Raw genomic sequence first — 16,180 nt, 5'->3', positions numbered from 1 at the left:
AAAACCTAGGAATGGGTTTGGCCAAGCAAGAGGCCTGGAGTGAGGTGAACAGGAACAACCACCTTCACCAGGGGATGGTCCATAAGTATTGTGCCTGGGAAAGATGGAGTTACATGACTCAGCAGGATGTCCCACCAAGTAACTGCTATTGCCATTTGCTGGTGTTGCAATGATTGATCTATTTTGAAGAGTGCATTCCCTCTCCAGGATGTCATGTCATTTTGTTGAAAATGCAAGTCACAACGATGCCCTCTTCTTCCAGTCTCCTTGGGGAATCAGTGTGGCCATGCGACGTTCAGTGTGCCTGCACTGGCTGTCACTGGAGCATGTCACAGGATGAAGCACAGCAGCTGTGTGTCCGAGCACAGCAACAGTTGCACAGATATCTAAAACAGGAAGTGCAGATTAACTTGTCCAGTTGAAACTACAGGGGGAATTTAGGAAGACAGAATGCAATCAGCCAGGACACTGAGGTTAACACAGTTAATCTTGTGGAAAGTGCAATGGGACCTTTAATAACTACAACTGGTCAAGGCCTCAGTTTTATGTCTCATCCCAAAGATGGCACTTCCCGGTGTTTGGTGGTGCTGTTGTGGCTGGAGGAGGGGAATAGTGCCACCTACTGCAACAGCATCACCTCTCATAACACCTGGGCTCACCTGAAAAGTGTTGCCAGCATTCTGGATTGTCTGAAAAATTAGAGCACTAATTAGAATTTTTACTGGTTTTCATTTATAGGTGGTTTGTTCTTCCTTAGGACCCCTTTCATCTATTAGCTGTGATGTCTGACCTTGGCAAGCAGAATTGTTAGTTGGGGGATGGCCAAGCACTGTCTCTGAGGGCTAATCTATTATCCCACCAGGCACGGGGATGGGAGCAACTGGTGCTCTTTTTGACCAAGTCGTGTCACTTTTGTTTGAGCTTCTTGACAGACAGCTCTTAAGTACTTCACAGGGCTAATTGTCATCGACTTAAGAAGCTTGTTAGATGTTTGCACAAAGGTTTTTATCCTTTCAACAATTAATCTTTGAACTACAGAGCTTAATAAGGCACTATGAACGTCGCTGTGGTATTTTAACAAAGCACTGAGATTGCTCTATGCAGTTCAGGTTTATGAACAATGACACAGGACTTTATTTAGCAGGAGGCAATCTATCCACTGTAAATCAAATATCTCTAAGCCAGCCTTAGAACAGTGGTGGGCATAAATCAATGTGTTGTCAAGCAGGCCATATCTAGTCTTAAAGACATATGTCTGTTCTGTATCTTTCTTTGATCCATGAGGCATACACACTGTTTTACTACAAAGAGCAATTAATGAGCCCAAGTTTCGTAGTGTAATCAGTGTATTCCTGGAATACCTCTTCCAAGTAAGACTAGCCTCAAAATTCTGTAAATACATGCATATTTTCTGAAACCCACTGGTAATTCTGATATTCTACCCAGAGTGCAGAGGGTACCTGCACAACTGTTTTGATGTGAGGAATATTGCAGAAGTCTTAAAAGCAACAGGAGCATGGTATATTTGCTCTCCTCAGACGCAAAAAAGATACAAGCTCCTGTGTGGGCACTATATATTTGTTGCAGAGGTTAAAAAAAAGACATCATGATTAAAACCAGAGGTGTGATTTAAAAAATGAGGAGTAAGACCCGGTCCCACAAAGTCTTAAACATGTTCTCAATTCTGACAGAAAAATAGAGGACCTCGAGGAAGCTCATGTTATATGATTGTGTGTTTAGATAGGGTGTGACTAACAGAGAAGAAACTAAAATAGTTTATCAGATGAAGGTCTACATCCTGTGGCTTTATCAAGCACAGGGCAGAGAGGAAAGTACCTAATACTCCAGAGATGAAACGGTTTCATGAGAGCCACACCCCCGAAGTTGCCTTTTTAGAAAGTGTAATAGGACTTTTTCAGTTTCATAAAGTATCTTGATAACTGGAAAGTGCCAGTTAATGGTACAATGTTCCAACTATGAATTTTACAAAGATTAATCTACCCCTTTAGGATCCAAAGGAGCCAATCAAAGGCTGCCCAGTCTTCGATGTTTTACAGTCTCTGTGGGCACAAAGCTCAGCTGAAACTACCATTCAACATCCTAAACTGTCATCTTCATCTTCTTCTAGCATAAAAATACATATTTTTCCCCATAATAAAGATTTTTTATAATAGCAATAAAGTAACTCTAGAGAACATGGTTGTCTTGAGATAGCTTAACTGTGTGTGGTACCTCATAACACCCTGGGGACCCAGCCACCTCATAATAACCTCTTTCTTTACCATGCCTTGCTTAATTAGGGAGTGAAGCCAAAAGGTCAATGCAGGATAAAAATGTAAATCTCAAAGTTTTCATGTGGACCCTAACTCCCTATCATAAAATATATATAGTGTGCTCATCACAAAGCTCAGTACATTAGCAGATAGAAAGTGTAATGTTTTATGTTCTCAACATTTTAGTGTTTTAGTGAGACAACAAATAAAAGCCTTAGGTTCTTTTGTATAAAATTATGTCTTTGTTCTGCAAAGGATAATTACTAAGTTATTAATTTATTCTCTATGTAAGAAATCTTCTTTAGTCTTGTGTCTTTTACAAATATGACATACATGATAAATATAATAGTTTTAGAGTACTTGGGTGTACCTAACCTTTCCTTTATTTTACCCACATAAACCAAATACTGTGCATGCCACCCTGGAGAGATAGATGATATGTTACTACAGCCTTCTCACTGTTATTCCAGTTCTCCAATGAAAACAAACATAATTTCACTTCCAGATCTTATTACTGCATTTGAGTATTTATGTCATAATCAACAACGCGTTTCGGCTGTTTATCTTGTTGGTTCTTTCATCATTTGCTGTGCTGCTTTCCAGTTGCCTCCTGATAAAAATACACCTGCATTCAAATGGTATGTATTTCTGACACTATTAGATACATATTTAAGCTCCAGTCTCAGTTCTTAACCTGTTTTTATCATAAGTGATGGTTGCAAAATAGTAAATATTTATTTAGCTTTGAGTAACAGAGCATTCAGATTTCATTTATGGATTCAATAATCAGTGTAACAGTGCGATTCTGTTAGGGATCCAATTACGTATTTTTCCCTTCTCTGATTCTAAGTAAATAAATGGACAAGACATATGTTGCCTTGGCTGACATTTGATCAGCTGATCTGGATTTAGATCAGATGGACAATATAAGAAATACAATAATTTTGCCCCTCAGATCTTAATTCCCCCTCTTCTTTAAAATAGCAACAGTATTCTAACAAAGTGGATTTGCTGTCAGAATGCAGGTACATGATTTTTCTGGATATTCAATTGTGAAACCTTTCTTATTTTCATTTTTTTATGACATCATTGCTGTGAGTGACACACTATCTGTACCAGAACCCAGAAGACTTTTCATTAGGCAGTATATTGAAGTATGTAGCTGTTTTACAGATTGGTTCTAAAATAAGAGAATGTACTTTCCCTTTTGGTTCAGTCACCTATTAAGGAATAAAGAGCTACCTTTACAATTTTTATATAGATTTTCCTGACAGCCAAAGTTGAGTGAATGTAGCACTCTATCCGGATGTTTATATGCTTTTTCATCTATTATTCAGATACATCACTTATATAATATTTTCCAGTAAGAGTTGTGGTTGAGATGTTTGTACACCATTTTTGCATGAGTCAAAGAACAGGCAGTTTGAGAATCTACTTCCAAGATGTTAGTTGCTTATCCAGTCTAAAAGTTCCTTCAATTCAAAATCTTTAGATCCTTCAAAATCAAATTCCTCTTTGTATTCACAAGCACAGTGGAGTCCAGTAACAAAAACACTCTTAACAGACCTCAGCTCTGAGCTGAAGGATGACACGTTTTGTTTCATCATCCTGTCTCCATTTCCATGCTGTGTCCTCTCTAAATTACTATGCAGTCTGGTAATTGTTTCTTACAGAGTGGGCAATTGCTCCACTGGAAACTGAAATGGTACTTCAAATAGTTTGGAAGAGGCCACCACTCCTTGTTACCAGCTGAGGGAATGGTAGCAGCAGAGAAGGCTAGCAAGTTGCCTGCTGGCAGTCTGGAAATTCTACGGACTCTTTGGAAGTCTCCATTCAACCCACAGAGTATTTCAGCCCTTGCCTGCAGTTTTAACATAGAAAAAATTTAAAAGTGTAAATTGTGTACCTTCCATTCTGCTGGGTTTGTGTTCTGATGTGCTGAAGCAGAAATATTCTTGTAATGCTAGGAAGAGTTTAAGAAAGTTATCGTAGTTACAACAAAAAGGTAGAAGACAGCTGGAAGGAAGATTTTTTTTGTGTTCCCCAAACAGAAAAGACAGTAATGGTGCTGGAAAAGTAAAGCATCTAAAAATTTACCACAAAACCCCTCAAGCCACTTCAAACACACACACACACAGATCCATATGCACTTCTTGAAAGGATCTTTTAAAAAGGTGTGAACATCCTCCTGGATTTCAGCTCAGGGCAAACTGTTCCAGAAATTGACAGGATATTAGACCATGAAATTATTTTCCTGTCATTTTATCCTCATCTCTTGTTTTAGAAAGAACAAAAACAACCAATAACATTGTTAAGCAAGAAAAAATGAAAGAACAATGCCACACCAACACCAACATCCTTCTTCCCACACTCTGTTTTCAGGTGTTAAAAAAATTATTTCTGTTGTGCTTTCTAAGTGGATCAAAATCTAACAGAGGTTATTTTTTGTGCATTTTTGCTTACCTATACAAGATCAAGGAGGCCTGAAGCATTAGGACCCAATACTGGTACTAGGAGGGTTATGACAGCACTACTCTAATGGTAGACTTCACATTTTTGGTACCTGTTGAGGTGATGGCCCATCTACACCTCAGGTTTGTCCTGTTGTCCCTCAAGATGAGCAAAGCAGAGTAATCCTGAAGGTTCAATGCTTCTCCAAAAGAGACAACACTCTGGCACAGTTGTATTTGTTCCCTCCTTTTCAAGGGACACATCTTCACAAACCAAAGCATAAAGCCCATCATATAGGTCCTGCGTGGTGACAGGTCATATTCCTAACTCCAGTCAGCAGTGGCTTGTTGAACATTGTTTCCCAGAAGTTAATTACTCCTAGGTGTAGCTAAGAAATTAGAATTCCAGTTTCATTTCATGGGCAATGGGAACTGTGTCTCTTGGCTAATTAAAATGTTTTTTTGTAATGCAGAGCAGAAGAAGTAAATAGACCTCTGATTTGATTTGAAGGCCACTGATTCCTTGTGTGAGGATCTGATAGGGAGATACTGTATGTTTAGTAGCATATTCATCAGGTAGAGGAGATGAATTGTGTAAAACTTGCTTCAATAATATGTGCACACTCTGGGGTACCTATGTGTTTGAGGACAAAGAGCTGAAAGAAAGTGAAAATATCCTATTAAACCTAATTTAAGAACGGCTTTAGCATTTGTGAAGTGTAGGGCCTCATTAAAGCCACCATTCCTGGAATTCAGGCAAAACACTTTGCACAATTCAATTGTTGTTTCTACAACTAATTATTTTTATTTTCTAATATATGCCTTGTGCCATGAGCAAAGAGCAGATTTTTTTCCCCATTCCATTTAGTGCAGCTTCAAATGCTTACAATAAAGGTGAGTGCATTTTACTGCTCTTCGGCTTCAGCTAATTTTGTTCTATAACAAAACCAATTAGACTGGTGTAGTCCCAATTTTTTCCCCTCATTTCCAGCTGCTGAACCTGAATCTCTCTCAAAAGTACTTTCTTCCTCAGCCACAATATTTTTTTAATGTCATAATCAATTGATTGTTGTTCGGTTTAAATAGAAGAGATGAGAAAGCAATGGAACAGGCAGCTTCAGAACAAAAATTGGAACATGAAGAGACACTTCAAGTCTTTGCTTTTCTACTGATGAGGCAATCTCTATTTATGAAAAATAAATTAATTCCCTGCTTATGTTTGCTGTTTTCCTAGTTATATGCATTTTCACCATTAATTAATGGAGAGATGAGAGACTGCAGAACAACAAGCCCTATGCAATATGAATGGATGCTTGGGCTGACTGAATAGCTATTCTCCTTCAAGCATTGTTTTAGGTGGTGGCTGCATCAAGGATAAGACTCTTTCTCCCTTTTTGTGGTGCATCCTGAGCAGCCGCTAGAGACCTGGCCATGCATCTGAATAAAGGGTAGAAATCTTATGAACAGGCAAAACATTAGTATGGCAGATAATATAATGTTCTGTATGGATAAAGATAACAACTTCTTGTTTTCCTTATTTAAAAAAACCAATTCTCTATAAAGACTGTCGGAGAGAGGCAAGTTCTTTCTAGCTGTCCAGCTCCAGTGCGTTTACTGCAAATGGATACATTTGACTACTGGCCTGGGTTATGAACTGTCTTGAAATTCTTCCTTTGTAGAGATTTTGGCTAGTTTAGATGTCCATTTTCATAGTGTAAACAGGTGCTGTGTCTTTGTCTTATGCTGAAAGAGCAAGGGGCCAGAGAGAGAGCATCTAGCCTTTTACCACCCCTGCGCACGTTGCATGCTAGTTACTTGCTACAGTACTAAACTCTATTTTTGGTAGATACCAAGAAAACTTTATCCCTTTGTTTAAGATCTGGCTAAAAGGAGTAAGAAGCTACAGCATCTTCAGATTTCCCAAAAAAACAGAGTGCAATAACCAGAGAAGGGAAGATCCTCCATACTGCTATACTCATGCTTTACATGATAAAGTCTTGCTAGGTTTTGAAAAAAGCTCCACATAAGGCCTAAAACACAACTGAGATCTTTAGGAATGACAACAGAGTATTTAAAAACCTAACATTAACAGCTATAACAATATATCCTAGCAGTAAAATGAAGGGAAGTACAAGCAGCTAGAGTAAGTTCCTTAAAAATGTGAGTCTAATCCACAGAAGCTTGTCATAGAGCTATGCAATAAAGCTGTGTCATGTGAATTTGTAGTTAAAAGATGAACCAATTAGAGACTGAATAATTTGTGATATAACTGATAACAGGTCAAAGCAAGGTTATTGCAGGAAATGGACTTGACTTTGCAAAGAACATTGGATATTTGCAGGGCTAGCGAAAACAGCTTCTCAAATTAAAGTGTTAGTAAGCAGTGAAAGAACAGAAGTGCATCTCATTAAAAACAAATATCAGGGTATATCAGGGTATACAGTCAGAATACAGGACTCCAGTCAGTGAAATGAAAGCAGTATAATGAGGAGGGCAATATTCCATGCATGATTTGAAAGAAATCATATGTTTAGTTTTCATTCAAATGTATACTTTTCTTTCAAAAAAGGAAGATGTTTACATATGCATTTACTATTTAAAGAATGCAAAAATCCAGAGGAAACAGGCTAAAATTGTGGCTGACTTGTTCTCAAAACATTCAAAATATCAAAGATATGACAATCGTACCAAATGACCTGCAGCACAACAAGAGCAATCTCTGCTAGTGGGCTTCCAGAAAAAGTCTTCCTCATGACATGATTGTGTTGACAAGTCTATCATTTTCTCTGGTTTACTTCTCAAGAAGTAAACAGCAAAGCACCTTGATGAGTTTGACATGAGATATATGTGTATATATTTTGTGTATACACAAAAAAAAAGACCTCCAGCTTCTTATGGAACCTGTTGTTTTGCCATGTGTTAAAAAACCCACCATGCCTGCTGCTGGCTGTACATTTTACACACAACTCAAGACAAAACCACTTCTGCCCATGAGATAAGACAAGGGAGGTATAATGTAAAAGGAGCCAGTATAACGTGCATAAGACACAATAATTTTTATTTAAAATTCCACAAAGGCACTAAAAAAACCCTAAAATATATACCCATACATCCAAGTATGTCAAAGTCACACTTAGGTCACACTTCTCATCTTGACTGCAAACACAAATGAAGAAACCATCCTTTCTCACACCTAGGGCTGTGACAAATATGTCTTCATATGGGAAACACAGATGTCACAAAAATCTAAACACACACTATTTTTCTTTGAAAAATAAGGGCAGTGAAGACATTTCATTTCTGATTCAGATTTGTCTGGTGACCACTTTGAAATTTTTTCTAATTTTGCCATTGGTCCTAAAGCTGCCTATTTCTTTGCCATGTTTGGATACTATGCCATAATGATATCACCTCAGTCTCTTTGGCTCTTCCATACCTGTACTAGCATGAATGCAATTCCTGGGAAAACGTAAAGAAAGCATATGAATTCACGGTGGGTGTGCAGATGCATGAGAAAAAGTAAGAGCTTTTCAGTCAAACTTTATTGGGTTTGTGTGGCAAGTTTTTGGTTACAGGGGTGGCTTCTGTGAGAAACTGCTGGAGGGCCCCCCCATGTCCAGAAGGGCCCGTGCCAGCTGGCTCTTGGATGGACCTGTCGCTGCCCAAGGCTGAGCCCATCAGCAGTGGTGGCAGCACCTCTGAGATAATGCATTCAAGAAGTGGGGAAAAAACCTGCATAAGAGCAACTACAGTCCCAGATAGGAGTGAGATTATGTAAGGAGGACTACGCAGCAGACACAAAGTCAGTGGAGAAGGAGGGGCAGGAGATGGTCCAAGCGTTAAAGCTGAAATTCCCTGCAGCCTGTGGTGCACACCATGGTGAGGCAGCTGTGCTCCTACAGCCCATGGAGGACCATGGTGGAGCAGAGATCCACCTGCAGCCCCTGGAAGACCTCAGGCAGTCTTCTGAGGCAGGTCAATGTCTCCGAAGGAGGCTGTGACCCCACAGGAAGTCCATGCTGGAGGTTTGCTAGCAGAACTTGTGATCCCATGGGCACCCATGCTGGAGCAGCCTATTCCTAAAGAACTGTACCCACACTGGAGCAGTTCATGAAAAAGTGCAGAACATAGGAAGGACCCACACTGAAGAAGTATGTGAAGGAACATCTCCCATGGGAGTGATTCAACACTGGAGCAGGGGAAGAGTGAAGAAAAAGAAGTGACAAAGTGTGTTGAACTCACTGCAGCCCCCCTTTCTCCTTCCCCTATACTGCTGGTGGGGAGGGGGAAGAGAAGAAAGGGAATGAAGATTAATCCAGGAAGAAGGGAGGGATGGGGGAAGGTCTTTTAAAGTTTGGTTTTATTTCTTATTGTGTCATTATCCTGCTCTGATTTTCTTAGCAATGAATTAATTCCTCCATCAAACCAGTTTTGCCCATGACAGTGGGTGATCTCTCCCTGTCCTTATCTCAACCCATCACCTGCCAGATGAGGAGGGGAGTGACAGACCTGCTTTGTGGGCACAAACTAATAAACTCACTACATAACTAATTGCAGCTGAAATGAAGCACCAAAGGGGAAGCAACTTTCACTTCACAGCAACTTTCACTTAAAAGCATGTGAAGAGAAAAGAAAGGACAAATTTACAATTAATACAATTATACCACCCCCTTAAAAGGTGAACCCAGATATTGCAGCACACTACCAGTCTCACCAGCGCTCACTATAGTTTTTACTTTCAGATGCTGGGAAGAAACCATCAATGAGGATGCTGGAAGCATTGTACTGGCAACAGTTTAAATATTTCCCTTTCCTTTGTGTTCTCCATGTTGGTCCAAAGAGCTGCCTTTAGAAGTGGAGCAGTGAAGTGAGACTCCCTGGAAAACTCTGCTTACAGCTATTAGAACTCCAGAAGGAAAAAAATGGTAAGAGAAGATGGATGAATGTGCTCCAAATATTATGAAATTGAAAGGCAAAGATGAAGTCCTTGAGGAAAATACACTATTAAAAACCAGAAACTTTTAAGGGTCACTGGAAATTCAGCCTGAAAATTTCTTCATGGTTAAAAAAGTACCTTGAAAAAGGCAACATAAGTGATGCTATCTGCCTGATTCTTTAAAAAAGAACAGATTTTTATTTATTTTTCCTTCAAACATACCAAATACAGTGCTTGGTAAATAAACTACAACATTTTGAATGGAAAAATGCACAGAAAAGCTGAAGCAATCAAAACGGGTGCCAAGCTATGAAGAACTGCTTTGACAATAGGGTCCTGGGAAAGGAAGGCAGCAGTTGTCAAGAGAGATATGATGGAATGGAATAAGAGTAAATAGGTGAATTAGGAAAATTAGCAGTAGAGACAGTGTTGCTACTTTTTAATTGTTCAATAGAAAGATTTTATGCCTCTTGAGAACTGTATATTTGTGACAAGCAAAATAGGCAGATATTTTGCTACAGAGAACCAGAGTACAGAATTATGTTCCTCCTCTGGAAAGGCAGGAGCTGGCAGCACTTAGTGGTATAAAAAACAGTCACTGATGTGTATTACTTAGTAGCAATAATCTGAGTATCAGAAAGTAGGTAATCTTAATTCATAATTTATGCAACCCCACATCTTTCATAATTGTGTGTTTGACCACTTCAAAGACCAAAGAAAAAGAAAGGCAGACACTAGGCCAGGAGACGAGAACACAGAAAAGAGCAAAGCAGAAAGCAACTGAACAAACTGGTTTTTGTTCCCTAATGATATAAACTTACAAACTTAATCAAGGAGTACGTAGGATGAAAGATCAACTAGATTTTAAATATTCCTTACACATTCACAGAAACAAAAAAAAAAAGGAATGGAAATCATCTTGTCTGTGTCCTAAAGCTGTACTGTATGTCACCCTGACAGATTCTTTACTTAACTTGTAATGATTTCTAGTTCTGGAACTGCCACAACCTCTCCAGCCAGCCTGTTCTGTGTCTGCACTGTCCCTAGTGTCAGGTAACTTTCCTGTTCCTAAACTCAGCCTGCTACATTACCTCCTATTCATTGTGGACATGGAGAACACACTATTCAGTGATCTTTTAGCTAAAAGGGTCTTTTAGCTATTGCAATAACACCTTGCATGTTACCTAAAGGCTGTTGCACTATCCACCATGAAGGAATGGTATAACCTGGGTATTACAAAGTTGTTGACACATGAAAAATGCTATCTCCCCTGAAGAAAAAAAGTGTACAAGCCTGGTAAGTTAAAAAACTACATTGATTGTGAAATCATCCTCTCACTCACAGTGCACTGTTGTATGTGCACAGATCTGCTCTGTAGATGACAAGTCCACACCTGTCCTTTGGCTGTCATCCAGAAAATTTCTAAGTTGCATTGCCAAAGGTAAAATCTACCTCTGACTTGTTCAAACCCAAAGGAAACAAACTACTGATGACTTCTGATCTTCACTGAATTTATAGGAGGGCTAAGCAATGAAGCACAACATGGACACCTCTTTGACAAGTCAAGGTGTTACAAACACAGGAGCCACAACCTCATCTCAAGCAGATAAAGTCTGCTTGAGATAATGACATTCCTGACCAAGCTTGTGACTGTCGCTACCTGCAAGCCAGTGGGTACAGATGGATATAGACATATCTATCTCATTTGTTTCTACTATTATGGTGTCCAGCTGAAGATGGGCCAGGGATTTGCTTCTCAGAGAACTATGCATTGAACTGAGAAAATCAGGTGCTCTCTAGTTTCCATAAATATATGATGCATTTAAAATTACTCACTGTTTCTGAAAATATACCCCATAAACTTATTCTATGGAAATCTGTTCTCAATTTGTAAGTTCTACCTCCTGATGCCACATTAGATGCATATCTGTCACATTTTCCAAATTACTTTTAATATGATAGGGTCTTAGTTTTAAAAGCAGAACGGTAGCCAACTCCTCCAGAATAGGATTTAGTATTTTTCTTAACTGATTTCTGTTGTCCCATATACGTACATTGTGCAAGATGCTGTTTCAGGACGGCTGCCACATAAAATTCTCCTAAACTAATATTCAAGATGGTAACATTTTGGTTTTTAGAACACAATGTTTCAATGTATCAGTTTTGAAAATTTTCTGCTTTTTCTAGGTGAGCTACTTGCTCACCTAGAAATTGGATTGCCATCCAATTTGGTTTGGATGTTGCTTGTGGCTGTGACCCAGGAAGAGAACACTTGAGTTGCCATTAACACCACACTTAGCTTTAATTTTAAAGTTTTCAGCACATCCTTACAGCCATTTCTAGATGTATTTCTGGTAAAAAAAGACTGGGTTTTGGGTGCTTGTCAATGGAAACAATGGAGAAGCTTTTCTTTTTTTTCCTTTCAATTTGAGCTGAAAGCAGCCTGATAAAATGCAGTTTCTGCAATTTGTTGAATTATTAAACTAAGCAGAAATTATTAATCATTCTAAACAAGAGAACTTACAGGTTTCTTCTCTTGGTCTCACTCAACTTCTACTGCCCTCTTTGAATTAATGCCCAAAGACAATTATTATTTATATCACAGCAACACCTAGAGGTTCCTACTGAAATCGGAGTGTTCTTGCACAAAGTACAGAAAGGTGAGACCAACCTGCAATCCAAACTGGTCAGCAAAAGAAAGAAGAGCAGGGGAAGCAGTAGGAGCCAAGACAAAAGAACATGTCCATGATCACAAAAGTCATCATGCTGTGATACACCTTCTGCACCAAAGCGGCAACCCAAACATTTCACCATCCTGCTCCCAGAGATCATAGCCAAAAGCAGATGATGCCACCACTGCATTCATTGCAGGACCCAAGTTGCAGGGAACAGAGTGTTGGGGCAGTCCCCACAGTCACTAGTGGAAGAAAAGCCCTTATTAGGGCAAACACATCCAAGACCAGCCCTATCTACATTCCAGGAGAATTTCTGAGTCTAGAACAGAGCTGGGAGGAGTGTGAGGAAGGACAGGATGAGGAAGCAGCAGTTTTGCATATCAAAATGTTTTGTAACAGCTCTGCTTCTGCTACGTAGTTTTGGAACTAACTAATGTTTTGGAACTGCCAAATGGAAAATCTCTGGGCTCACTTTCTCCAATGCCACTTGGGGTTACACAGGGCTACAAAATATTTCAAGATTTGGAAATCACCCAGCAGTGTTCATTCTTTTTTGGCTCCAGGCTTTTATTAGTGAAGAGATCTTTAGTTTTGAGGGTTAAATTACTGGTTGGAGAGGACAAGAGCAGACAAAAGGCAAGGGGTACCACATCCAACCTGCAAGCTGGATGTGTAACGAGAATGATTTGGAAATACTGCAAAGAGCAAACTGATCCTGGTGGTAGTGTCAATAGCCTCCCCTGTGAGCACTAATTATATTATTACAGAAACAGTCTAACACAAAACTAAAGCACAAAAACATACATTTAAGATCTGGCCAGATGCCAGTGTGCTCAAGGTACATTCTTCATACCAGCAGTATGATATTGTGTTATTTGTTTTGCTGGACTGCTCAGGAGCACTAATGATCAACCTACATTCTGCCGTGGTCCATGCATAAAAATACAGAAGGCAAACAAACCATCTGCCCCCAAAGAGATCATGCACTGTACATGGAAGATCAAAGGGGTACTGGCAGCCTAAGATGGTGTACCCCAGTGAGATGGGTGTCCAGGTACCCATGGTCTGGCTGTTGCTAAAGCACAGAACTTCGAAAAAAGGTCTTGAGGGAGAACAGCATGACTTTAATGATGTTCTCAGTAATATTGTCATTAAGGAGGCATATGGATTTTTTAGTTATTTCTCCTTCTGCCGGCAATTCTCTTACTTCATACCTACCAGGTGAAATGTTCAAAACTAAATACATTGCAATGTATTGTAGTGAAAGAGGTCACTCAGACAAGCATCAGTAGCTGCTTGTGAGCAAACAAGGACATTACAAACAATATATCAGCCCCTTGCTTGATGTTTCAAGTTTAAATAAATAGCACCTTCCATTTCCTGGATAGTAAATAACAAGTATTTGTTAATGGTACTTAAGTGATTCACAAAACAGGGAAGAAGGGAAAGAACACCCATGTTATTTTTGGTGGATCAGATGATGCTGGAGAACATGTTTGTGCATATGAGGGGAATGGGGGGGCATGCGGCCAGAGCCACATGGAGGGGATTTGTATGCAATGGGAATAAATCTGTGAAAACCTGTAAGTGGAGCTGCAGAAGGAAATCTGCAGCCGCCTGAGCCAGGCGGTTGAATGGCAGAGAGGATGGAGGCTATTTGAATACTGATGTGGCCCTCACTTTCTTCCATTTCCATTAATGACATGCTCATCAAGGGCAAACAATGGGACCGGCTGCCTGCGCCTGTCACACTGTGTGGGTGCTGGGAATGCCAGGCTGTCATCCCGGGGCTGCATTTAGAGACCTGCACGCTAATAAGAAGTGCTCTGTGCCGTCAATGCAGACAGGTGCTTCCGAGGCTGGGACATGCTCCATTCCCTTCCCCTGAAACCCTCCTCTCCCGGCCCCCTGACAGACACCATGAAATGCACAAATTAACAGCCCCATCATGTTGGGCTGCTGCTGCCTGCGGTGAAAGCAGAAAATCAAGTTGTCACCCAGGGTGCAGTGATAAAGCCACAGCCTCATTTCTCTGTTGGTGCCCTATAATAGCAAATGCCAGACAGCTGGATGTATTGGGAGGTTTTAGATTAGGGTCCTGATGCACTTTGGCCACTGAATTAGCAGTTGCTGTTTTCATGCAGATTATTTGTGTGCAAAGCAAACATCTGGAGAAAGCAAAGGCTCCAGGGTCAGATATTCGAGGCTTCTTTCCCCTAATGAAGCAGAAATAACAGAAATTCTACAGTGCCTTTGAAAAAATTCCTCTCCCCCATCAGGGAAAAAGGAAAACTCTTCCTGGATTTGCCTTTAGAGACCTTCACAGCAAATGCTTAAGTCTATGTTTGCAAGCATTTGCACATAGAAAGACTGAACAAGAATCTCAAACCTAGACTTGTGCCTAATTTTACAACAAAAGTGGTCGGACAAAATTCACAGCAAGTGTCTCTGGGAAGGCAAAAGGAAGGGCGAACTCTCTGAAGTAATTTTATTTCCATAGTGCAGCACTTCTCTTTGTCAGCAGGCTCTTCCCACAGCCATCCAAGACCCACTGCAATAAGAGGGTTTGGCCATTTTCATGCAAATGGCTCAGCCAGAGTTGAGAATTGATGTCCAGAGCTCAACTGGACAATTGATATCCAAGGTGGGGCCACAGCCATCCTGCAACTCCAATTGCCTCCTCACAAAGGCAGGTATCTGAGCTTCTGAATAAAAAACAAATCCAAAATGGAACCAAAGAGAGCCATTGACAAGGACAGTGATGGTGGACAGAGACTGGTCACACAGACATTTGCCCCACAGCAGGCACTGCACCAGTGATAAGGAACAGAGGGGTCTGAGCCCTTCAGACTCCAAGGAGTTTAATGACATAACGGCCTGAGAACTTCAACATAAAACAGGAAGAGCAACTAACGAAACTTACAACATAAAACCCCCCTCCTGTCATTTTTATAGTAATAGTAAAACACTTTATTGAATTTATGAGCTACATAATGACTATGAAGAATGTAACTTGAATTAGAACCAACTCAGAAGTATAATATCAACTATAAACCCTGTTCTATTACCCCATCTCTTTATCATCATCCTATCCGGCTCTTTTTAAACCAAGGAATATTGCTTTCTTCAAAATTTAGTCCGAGATCCATCTCTTAACTTCTCAATAAATCAAGAAAACCCCAAGCATCTGTAACAGACACAGAGCCAAAAAATCAAGGCATGGCCCAGGTACAGATTTTATAGCTAGAGTTAGGAAATTATTGAAAAGCCAAAAAAAGCAAACAACATTACTGTGACAGCTGTGCCTGGGAAGGCATGGAGGAACATCCTGAACCCTGAAGGTTTTGGTTGTGAAGCTGTGTAGCAAGGCACAGCACAGCATTATCAGAGGTTCCGGCCCCAAAATGCAAGTCATCAGCACAGACTTTGAAACAAAAGCACAGTCCCACAACACAATCCCTGAGCAGTTTGGAAGCCCATTTAGGAGCAAGCATTAGCAGGACTTTGAACAACCCTGTCTGGAGCCCTCTCATACCCAGGGTTTGACATGAACGATAAAGTCTGCATAAAGCTGGAGAATGCATTGAGGGGCTGTTTATACCCAGATCCATTATTTTTGCAGAACAGTTTGTAAATGAATGATTGCGGGGGAGGGAAATGTACGTAACATAGGTAAAGCAGCATGTTTTACTGTGTTTTCTGATTCCATTTTACTTCTTTCGTCTCTCCGGTCCCCAAGGATTTTTTTGAAGGGCTGATAAAATAAAATGGGTGAAACAAAGCCATAAGCCAGTTAAGTCTGAAAGACATGTCATCTCATCTAAAAAGAAGAAACGGACCATTTCT

The sequence above is a fragment of the Aphelocoma coerulescens genome (assembly GCF_041296385.1).
Source record: "Aphelocoma coerulescens isolate FSJ_1873_10779 chromosome Z unlocalized genomic scaffold, UR_Acoe_1.0 ChrZ, whole genome shotgun sequence".
In the NCBI taxonomy this organism is placed as follows: Eukaryota; Metazoa; Chordata; class Aves; order Passeriformes; family Corvidae; genus Aphelocoma; species Aphelocoma coerulescens.
This window is presented reverse-complemented; position numbering follows the sequence as displayed.